The sequence below is a fragment of the Rhinopithecus bieti genome, unplaced genomic scaffold (genome assembly GCF_001698545.2).
Source record: "Rhinopithecus bieti isolate Rb0 unplaced genomic scaffold, ASM169854v2 scaffold_13225, whole genome shotgun sequence".
In the NCBI taxonomy this organism is placed as follows: domain Eukaryota; kingdom Metazoa; phylum Chordata; class Mammalia; order Primates; family Cercopithecidae; genus Rhinopithecus; species Rhinopithecus bieti.
This window is the reverse complement of record NW_016807895.1, coordinates 2,428,524-2,439,531: the sequence shown is the minus strand read 5'-3', so window position 1 is coordinate 2,439,531 and position 11,008 is coordinate 2,428,524.

The window sequence follows — 11,008 nt, the reverse complement described above, 5'->3', positions numbered from 1 at the left end:
TAAAATTATTAAACAAATTTTTATTTAAACATTGCTACAATACTATCATTTAAAGCTCTTTGCAGTGAAATCACAATTAATGTATAAATAATTTGGATATTTTTCAGCACTGTTGTATTCTGTAAGTCAGCATTTTAAATATACATTATCACAGGGACAAATTATTCCAAGAATGTCCCGATTCATCTCTACACTTGACACTTGACTCCCATCTAACCCATTCATATGTATATACACACATATGTATCATATGTGTATATATAGAGATATAGATATAGATGTATGAGGTCATGTCACAGCTCTTCCTAAAACCTACATCTCCTTATTTTGTCTTATTTAAAATCTAAACTCCATTTTCTGACTGAAAATACATATATTAGATGATGTTTATATTTTACTGAGAAACAAATTTAAAATAACTATGTTATCTGATTCATACTGCCCTCCTTGACCGCTTCTCAGGTTCTCTGCCTTACTAACTACTATATTTTTATTTTTCAGAAAATGTAATGTATCATTACATATCTTCTTTAATCCCCATGTATTCAATGCTCATCCTCCAAAATTTCACGATTACTTCTTTCTTGTCATTCAAAGCTCAGCTCAAAATTTAAACATGAAAGTTAGTTTGACCACTACTACATTAGACTGTCTCATGATTTTCCATGATGTTAGCCTCTCCCACATTTACTAATAGCATTAATGTACATTTAAGTCATTTTGTAATATGTGCATATTACTTCCTGTCTCAAATAATAGAGTAAGTTCTTCGCTTGTTTATTGATGTAGCTCTGTGTATAAATACCTAATATACACTCAATATTTAAAAATTATTTTGATGAATCAAAATGTTATATTACCCAGCCCTAAAAATGTCAAGCTAATTTTTCCTTCATGGTTCATGGTACTCTTTGCTATATGGTAATAAAAATGAGTACAAAACAAGCAAACAAGCAAACTATATATAGTAGCATGCTACTATAGTTTGAATGTTTGTGCTCCCTACAAAATTCATGTTGAAACTCAATCCCCAGTGCTACAATATTAAGAACCAGGTGTTTTAGAAGGTGATTAGGTCATGAAGGGAGAGCCCTCATGGATGGGATTAGTGCCTTATTAAAGGGTTGGAGGCAATCACCTAGACGCTTTTGTCCTCCTTTCCTTCTGCCATGTAAGAACACAGCATTCAAGACAGAATCTCAAAAGCAGATATCACCCCTCACCAGACCCAAAACCTACAAACATCTAGTTCTTGAACTTTCCAGGCTCTAGAACTATGAGAAATAAATTTCCATTATTTGTAAATTACTCAGTCTCAGGTATTTTGTTATAACAGCAAACCCAGATTGAGAGGCATGCAAACTACCACTGGCAAATGACAGGTGGAAGTGATGTTGATATTGACTTGATAACCTCCCAGAACACTCTTCACTCTCACATTGTCTTTAATGCTGTCCCTCTTCCTACATTGATGCAGAAGATGCCACATATGATAAATAATAAAAACTGGAAAATGTTGATAGATTTTGTATAGTAGGTAACACATATCCCTTAACTTAAAATAAGAACAGCATTAAGGTTCAAATAATAAGGAATAGACTTAGCTGTTAATATTGGAGATACATAGATATAGATTATTCAAAAATGGGTAAGAGTAAGTCATTTAAACTAGTCATTATTTCACTACCACATCAATGAATACCTACTCATCACTGGCAATTCTTTTCTATGAAAGAGGAGCAGATGCTATGTGGAGTTTGCATATTGATTGAGATCATTTAAGTTGAGTAAAGAGAAGAAAGGCGGTCTAAAAATTAAAAATTATTCTAAAATGAATTTCATGGAGACGTATCAAGTGATTTTAAACAAATACAAAAATTGTAATTATGATACAAAATTCAAAATTCAAATGCACATGCTGCCTTACAGCATGTCTATGACATGTGTTATCCACTCACAGTTACATGCACATAACTATGTGTGTGTGTGTATATATATATATTCACACACACAGGTATATATGCATAAGTACATATATAATTCATCAATGGATAGTCTCTAGTAATATAAACCATATCCACATCCATATGGATTACTATATAGTTTCACAGGATAGGAAAAACTACTTGGAACAATAAATGAAAATATTAGCATAGGCTCTTCCCTGTGTTGTGAGTTAGTGGAGAATGACTTTTAAAGATTTATAGACTTGCATTTGTGCACTTTCTATATTTTTATTAATTTGTATTAGTTTTAAAAATCCTTTTTATGTAAAATTAGAAAAGATGTTTAATGTAGAATAACATGAAATATAATCCTAAACCTTAATACTTTTGTTTGTTTATATCAGTATGTGTATCACATTGACAAATTTTGCCAAGGTAACAAATTGTTATACACAGTAAGCTTTCTAAGCTGAGGGAAATGTTTTTAAAATGTTATTTGATTTATTATTAAATGGAAATAAAACTCCAGCACAGTTAAACTGAATATCCACACTGACCCTGAATAATGAGACTGATTAAGATTTATCTAATGTATTTTATACCATAAATTGTTACAGATACTGGTTAGGGAGTTTATTTATGTGAGCAACTGTTTTCTTTAAATCAATTACTGACTTTATGACACCAACCAGTTTGATAATACAGCCAAAAAACGAAGGGATAAAAATGTTTTACCCTTAGGTTGATTCATCAAGGGAGATATAGTGGAAATATAATCACACAAATCATCATTATCATGATACCTGTGACGAAGAGACATCACAGTTGCTATGTGAGGGGAAGAGGGAAATGGGGAGCAAACCCACTATTTGGATGTGATGTTTAATCTAGGACCTGCACCCTGTTAATAAATTAAATATTAAAGTATGACTTCTAATAATTGCTACTTCAAAGTACATAGATGATGATGAAATATAAACAAATACAGACAGATCTATAGATATATATGGAAATCACCATAAATGTATACTATTTTTGAAATTGCTAATGTGTGTCTTATTTTTTAGTTAAAATGGTACAGAAAAATTTTACTCTTTCTCCATATACTTTGTGTCTTAACTGATATGGAATGAATATAAATGGAAAGGTAGGATATGGAATAAATTACATGTTTTTGTTTGTGTTTCTGGTCTACAATAGCAAATCTAGAAATTCATACTATATTTTTTCATGTATATATGTACATATACATACACACACACATATATATACACATGTGCAATTGAGAAATCAACTAAGTTATGCAAAATATATTCAAAATTATAAATTCTTACCTAATATAATAAGTGAGAGCTTTTCTAATAAAGCACACTAAGTTAGAAATATATAATATCTATTTAGTAAGTCTTGGAAAGTCAATAATTTAGTCTCATATTTGACTATTTTAAGAAAATAAATATTTACACATTAATACTAATGAATACAATTTGTTTAAACAATGAAGTTTCTACATTTCTCTCAAATGGTGAATAATGAAATGAATTATTCCAGAGTAAGAAGCTTTCTTTTATTGCACAAATCCTTTGCTTTTATACCTAGAAAATACTACATTGCACACTTTATTAGGTAAAAACAAAGGTTGCATCTCAGAGAAGATACATTCACAAGGACATACACAGGGCATCTCAGTGGTTCACCTTTTCTCCTTAGTGTGCCTCACTGCAAGTCACCTGTGTCTTAAAACAATACCCAAATCAAAATTACTGTGCATTAGGAAAACATACACTTTTAGTCACTCTAAAATCACTGTACCCTCTAGATGATAGTAATTTTCAGGATTCATTTTGTTGCATTTCTCAATCTGTTTCTTGTAAACGTATTCATCAAAATAACAAGCATCTCTTCTCCTTATTTGCAACATGTGGTCTAAAACTTTAAAAACATAAACAAAACACCAGGGAGCTTGAACTCCATCCAGTTTATGGACTAGGTTGCATGAACACAAGACTGTCCTAGCAGTTCTAGTTTCCTGGTGTTTTGTTATTTTAAAAATAATGGTATTGTTGGTATTTAATATTGAATAAATAACTGATGCGTGAAAACATTTGGCCTGAACTTTGATATAACCTAGTATTGAAGTGGTGGAAGAATCATTAACTCTCACTTTGTCTTATAATGGATGTCTAACTATTTCCAAAAAAATAAGTTAACTATATATATACTCATTAGCCTTAGAAATTTTCAACACTATCTTCCTTCTCATGGAACTGGCCTCATGTCTTTTGCCCTCTATAGCCATGGATAAGATGAAGCGGGCAGTAGCATCGTCCTAGAGCTGAAAAACACTGCCTAAAGAGAGAGAGTCAGGGAATTTGAGGAGATCCTTGTATGCTGAGTGTCTCAGGCTTGCAATGATAGTTTGGATTGCTTTGCATACCTGCCCCATCAACCCAAGGGAATTTTTCTCTTAAACCTTTTAGCAACTCCCTCAAAATAACAGCTTCCATCTTGGACACTGAAAACAATGAGATTAATCAGCAACTTGATTAATGTGAGTGGCTTCTTAATTAAATTTTCCAGTTTTAGGAACTTTTTTCCATTTCTAGAATACATTCTTAATGCATGTACCATAAAATGTGCTTTGCTATTAAATTTTATGTTAGTATTTAAATATAACTTAAAAAATTAATTTATAACTTTTTTACATGCCTGAGTAGTTTCATAAAAGATGATTTTNAACCCAAGGGAATTTTTCTCTTAAACCTTTTAGCAACTCCCTCAAAATAACAGCTTCCATCTTGGACACTGAAAAACAATGAGATTAATCAGCAACTTGATTAATGTGAGTGGCTTCTTAATTAAATTTTCCAGTTTTAGGAACTTTTTTCCATTTCTAGAATACATTCTTAATGCATGTACCATAAAAATGTGCTTTGCTATTAAATTTTATGTTAGTATTTAAATATAACTTAAAAAATTAATTTATAACTTTTTTACATGCCTGAGTAGTTTCATAAAAGAGGATTTTCAAAAATTTACCAAATATTATGCATTCTGTATGTAATTTTTTGGGTATATGCTTACTTATCTAAGAATTACTCTGGTTGATAAAATAAAAATTACCAATGATTACTTCTGTGTTTTTAATCTGGAACTTAAAATATAGTGATGACATATTTTATAGTTAATTGGATGTGCTTTTGTATATACTATAACTATTTTATGGAAGAAATGTTAAATGAGTGTTCATAAAAAGTTAGTATGTACCCTAGCTATTTACATATAGAATAAAAGTGATACAGTATGATATTCTTTGAAATAATTTTGTTCTTGATGATATATAGCAGATGGACCTAGAGTAAATGAAGTCAAAATTGTGATCAGTTTTGACATACTTTTATAGGGACTAGGGAACTCTTAAATTTCTCTTTGTTTTGCATACTATATAAAAAATCTGTAATTTAAAGAATTTAACACACTTAGGTTCATCTCAGTGAATAATTAAACATTCTTTTAGGTCATCATTTGATTCTGGACATATCTTAATAAGGAAAATTGGTAATTTGTCACAGACATTATGGCACAACAGATGTTATTTTCATAATAATGATTAATTAGGGGAGGGTTGTTTTTGGTGAAATAGTATGTAATTCAAGAAAAAATACTTACATTAATCAGAAAATAATATTATGTCTGTGTATATAATATGTGAGGAAAGAGCCAAAGTTACGGAGTTAGAAAACTAGTGGTTTTTAGATATGACTTATGCTTATGTGCATTGAGATTTACATGCAACAATGATGTTGACAATCATTACAAATTAATATCTAATTTATCAATTCATCACAAATACTCTGTTTTGTATATGTATGTATATATGTATATGTATGTCTTTATTTGTGGCAGTACATATATTATATATGTAGATACATATATTATTCTTAATATAATGTATATGTATATATACACATATAGTATATATGTAATATGTGTATACATATACATGTATGCATATACATTATTCTTAATATAATATTACATATATGTATATGCATGTTACATTAATCTTAATGTATATGCATGTTACATTAATCTTAATGTAACATGCATATACATATACATTATTCTTAATATACTACCACAAAGATAGATACTTTTGTAAACATACAAGTAAGTATATGTCAGTGGTGAGTTTGTAAATATTAAATATGGAAAAGAAACTAAAACAGAAGGTATCAGGTAACAGAAGGTATCCTGCTGCTTGCCCTGCTGTAGTTTTCTTATAATGCATGCATTTTTCAAATTATGTTATATGATCTATTTCACAAATGATTATTTTTTGCAAACATACTGATGTTGTGTATTTCATTTTCCCTATGAGAGAAATGAATATTATTAGGCAATAAATACATATTTAAAATGCTCACAGATTCCATTCATTTTATTCTTGGACAAATAGAATAATGAGGGCAATTACTTCCATGTCAATTATAGATCGTTTCATATACTGGTTGTGCTATCCACAAATCATTTTATTTTTTCACTTATTTATTTTTTTCAAACTATCACTTCTTCACTTTTAATGCTTTTTGTTAGCTAATTTTATCCTTGAATAATCTAGCCAATTGATATTCCTTAAACCTGCACCATAAAATAAAAAAAGATATTAATTTATGATCAAATAAACAAAGAAAATAATTATATATACATATCTGACGGATATGTGTATCAATCATGTGCAAAACAAACCATTTCAACATTTAGTGGCTTTTATGTAACAATGATTTAAAATTTTTAAGAGTTACGGATGGATATGCAGTTCTGGTCTGGGACAACTCTGAGTTAATTGTCTAAGATAGCTACGGTGCATGTCTTAGACCTTAGCTGGGATTAGTGAAACAACGCTGATTACTATACCTCTGCCTCCATGCTGTCCTTCATGCTCTTTTTTCAGGTGATCTCTTATCCTCATTTTTTGACGTCTTCAAGCATCTCACTGAGCTAATAAAAGCTGCATGACCAGCTTCTGATTCAAGAAGCAAGGAGATAGATTCTTGTCTTGACAAATGGGATGCTGAAATAACATTTAAAGTGGATATGCATGCAAGCATGGGAGGAATTTTGGGTATTTTTTTCAGTTTATCAGCAGGTCCCTGGCCGGTGATTACATTCTTCACTCTAGTGGATAATATGATCTGTCCCTTAGATCCTTCTTTAATGACAAAAGCAATCTTTCCCCTGGCTGCAGGAGAGTTTAATTCAAAAAGCTCAAAGGTTAACACCTTCCTAGGAACTGACTTCATACTGAGAGAGTGCCTCTGCTAATACATCTTTTAGTGAAGGTTGCATAAGTAATCTATGGATGCTGGGCATAAAGGCTTGGCCTCATTGTCACAGCCTGAGTCAACTTCGAACATTTACCTCTCTTCATTAGAGTTTAAATTTTCTCTGCTTAAAGAGGTTTCCATTAAACCACCAAAGACCTGTTTCTAAGAGCATTTACAAATAAACACCAAGCAAGCAACTTCCTCAGAGCATGTTTTGTAGAATTCAATCTAAGCCACTAACCCATAAAAACATGTTCATCTTTATCTTAGGAACCACCTAATTCTTTTTCAGTTTGGACACTGGGTTTACAATTCATTATCTCACCAACTGCATTAGGTCCAGATACAGATGAAGTTCATTGGCTGTAGGTCCTTAAGAGCATTGTTTCTTATTCCAAAGAAATAAATGAAAAAGACACGTTATTTACCCCCCATAGATCCAACATACAAAGTGAAGCAAAAAGAAAGTAATCAACACGGATGCTTGTGTTCAAAATAGAGAATATTAAGCAATTACAAATTCAAGCTGGATATTTCATCTCTTTTCTGGAAATTTCTAGTATTTCTCAAGAAACTTACAGTTATCTGAGCAGTTCTTTCCATCTAGACATATGCTGACAACATAGCATTGGTTCATTTATATGTCTGGAACCTCAGATAAGATGTCTATGAAAGGCTAAGTCTTATTCTTCATATGGTTGCCTTGAAGAAAGTTCCAGAAATGACAAGTTATAGTGCAAAAGCATGTTTAAAGCCTTCACTCTTGTCATATCTGCTAATGGTTCATTGCCCTATGCAAATTACATGACAAATCCCAGAATCAAGTGGTGGAGAGATAGATTCCACCCTCTGAAGAAAGAAGACGCAAGTTCACATTCTAAAATCTTAAGTATGCAGGAATGGGAGGAACTTTTGACCACCTTTTTCATCGACCAATTATTGTTTAGAAAGAAAAGATTTTCCCTTCAGTAATATTAAATTCTATATTCCCAATAACAGTGTATCCATTTATCAATCAGAAGTTATCTTCTCTTATAAGCGGGAAATATAATGTGCTTCTCATGTACTCTTTCTTTTTGGTGCTAGAGTCATATTCTGCATGAGCAAAATTTAATTCATTATTTAATTTCAAATCTCCCCTCATATTGTATGCCTTATTTCATTTAATGACTTCACAATCCTTCAAGGTATTTAGGCTCGAAACCTTCAAGCTATCATTGTATCATTGTGTACCTCATTTTAATTTGAATAATCAGTTCCTAGATAATGCTGACTCTAGCTCTGCAATATTCCTTTCATTACCCCTTTTCTTCATATTCCCAATGCAAATGCTATTCTTCAGGACCTTATTGTCTCAATACCAGAACTAACAGAACACTGGCTGTTCTTAAATCTCTCCTTGAGAAAATGCTATCAAAATATTTCTAAAGGAACAATATTCAAAGACCTGGGAAAATATCCAAAGACACGTTGAACAACTCAACAAATTTTTTACTACTTCACGCTGATAATCAAGGTCACTAAAGACCGGACACAAGCTTTTTGTTGTTGTTGTTGTTGTTGTTGTTGCCTTGCTCTAGATGTTTTGACTAAATACATCATGGTGATTGCTTATACTTTCCCTGGGCTTCTACATAATTTGTTCCATTTCCATTTCAGTCCCCAACAAACAAATCAAATAAAAATTTCTGGAAACTGACCTTTTCAAATTTTAAACATCCCGTTATATTCCCACCGCCATCATAACCACTATCACAAACAGATGGAAATTACTTCTCCCTCTGAACTCAAAGAGCTATTTAGGACCTTTCTTGCAGCATTAGAATTCTCAAGCTTGTAATAAAAATACATGTTTAATTGTCTGGTAGTTCTATGAGGACAGAAATAATGTCTACATCTTTTACATATTCAAAAATACCTTGTGCAGTGCCTTTAAAGATGAACTTAACAAATAATGGTGGAACAGAATCCTTTTATATATGGAACATTAGATTTTGAAATAAATGTAATGAACTTCATAAAATAATAAAATAATTTTATATTAAATTTATACTGCATTTTTCTAAGTATACATTCTTAGCACTCCTTTCCTCAACTGTATTAGTATACTTACAAGCAACTACAAGCTCTAAAAATTCTTACTCCCTCAATCTATTCTGTGTTCTTTCAAGTAATGGCTTCCACACAACCTTATTCAAACACCTTCAAAATCATCTTTCAAATTGTGTAAAATCTCTAAACATGATGTTAAACACACTTCTTGATTAATGCCAAACTAACTATAGGCTATCTAATTATCTCTTTCACATTCTCTACATACCTACCAAGGAAACATTACACTTCTTTTTGACTTATTCTTCATATGATGTATTTCCTATGCCCTTTGAAATGTGACATTGTTATAAAAGTGTACATGGTGTATATCATTTTCAAATGTAAACATATAATAGGATCATGGTTCTTTTGTGACCCATCATTACATTTTATGTCTTAAGTACATGATTTCTGTGTCATCAGCATTAAAATAATAATGGTTCATATTGTGTTCAGATTCTTTAGGGATCCAAGTATTTCAAGATGGAATTCTGTAAATCTAGACTTTGCAATTTGAGCTACTTAAACTGAACTTTTTCTATATTATATAAGAAACTTAAATCTATAATTAATATTGAGCTTATTGATTCTGGGCTAGTATTACTTTGCTTAAAAATACCTATGAATGCTGCCTTGTTCATATACTGGACAGTGTAATTCCACATTATATAAAATTCTTTTATTAAAATGCGCATGGCTGAATAAGGAATAGAATATTTGAGATGATAAAAAACAAGCAAAAAAATCACTATATTAGAATCAATTGCTTTATAATATTTGCCCAACATTCTTATATATTGTTAAGTAATTACCTCACATAGGTTTCAGAAAATTCTCAGAGCATCTCTCTTACATTATAATTCTGTCCCACCATCTCTGTCTCTTTTATCTTTTTCTGAGACTTTAATTATATGTATATCAATCTATTTACTCTATGTCATATAGCTTTCATACTATTGTATCTTTTATTTTCCATCCATGGAAATTTTTGCTCATCTGACTTCTAGTTCAGGAATCCTCTTACATTGTAACCAATCTCATGCCCAAATAATCTATTGTGTTATTAACAGCCATTACTTCCATTCTGCTTCTAGTATTTGTATTTGGTTCTTAATTATTTCTGTCCTATGGTAAAATTTTCTATTCATCCTTTACATTGGGGAACATAGTATTCACATTTATTTATTTATCTATTTTATTTTTAATTTTTAAAATCATACTTTAAGTTCCAGGGTACATGTGCACAAAGTGCAGGTTTGTTACGTATGTATACATGTGCCATCTTAGTGTTCTGCACCCGTTAACTCATTTACATTAGATATTTCTCCTATTGCTATCCCTCCCCCTTTACCCCACCCCACAACAGGCCCCAGTGTGTGATGTTCCCCACCCTGTGTCCAAATGTTCTCATTGTTCAATTCCCACCTGTGAGTGAGAACACGCAGTGTTTGGTTTTCTGTCCTTGAGATAGTTTGCTCAGAATGATGGTTTCCAGCTTCATCCATGTCCCTACAAAGGACATGAACTCATCATTTTTATGGCTGCATAGCATTCCATGGTGTGTATGTGCCACATTTTCTTAATCCGGTCTATCATTGATGGCCATTTGGGTTGGTTCCAAGTCTTTGCTATTGTGAATAG